The following is a 667-nucleotide window of genomic DNA, read 5'->3' as shown; positions in this document are numbered from 1 at the left end:
TCCTCTTTCACTTTCATCAAGAGGCTTTTTAGTTCCTCTTCACTTTCTGCCATAAGGGTGGTGTCATCTGCATATCTGAGGTTATTAATATTTCTCCCAGCAGTCTTCATTCCAGCTTGTTCTTCTTCCAGCCCAGTACCACCACCCTAATCCTGACAATCAAAAATGTATCCGCGTGTGGGTGCTAAATCGCTTCAGTCATGTCCGACTCTGGGACCCCATGGACTTTAGCTCTCCAGATTCCTCTGTCCATGGGATTCTCCATGCCCTCCTCCAGGGGATCTTCCCAACCCAGGGATCGAACCCGCCTCATTTAAGTCTCTTGCATTAGCAAGCGAGTTCTTTTTACCACTAGCACCACCTGGGAAGCCCCGGAAATGTATCCACGTATTCTCTAATGTGTTCTGGAGTTACAGGTGCAAGAAAAAGTACAGGTTGTTCAGTTAAATTTGAATTTCAGATAAACATTTTTAGCATAATTATGTCCCAAATATTACATGAGACTGTATAGCAACATGAAGAACTTTATCTCAACAAAGTTGTTTGTATCATTCATTCAGTAAATATCCCTTGAGTCTTTACTATGAACTAGGTACTGTTGTAAGCTCTGGGGACATAGTGGTGAGAAAAGAAGACAAGGTTCTTGATCTTATGAAGCATATATTCT

Source organism: Bison bison, unplaced genomic scaffold (genome assembly GCF_000754665.1).
Source record: "Bison bison bison isolate TAMUID 2011002044 unplaced genomic scaffold, Bison_UMD1.0 scf7180017864183, whole genome shotgun sequence".
In the NCBI taxonomy this organism is placed as follows: domain Eukaryota; kingdom Metazoa; phylum Chordata; class Mammalia; order Artiodactyla; family Bovidae; genus Bison; species Bison bison.
Note: the sequence above shows the minus strand (reverse complement) of the source record.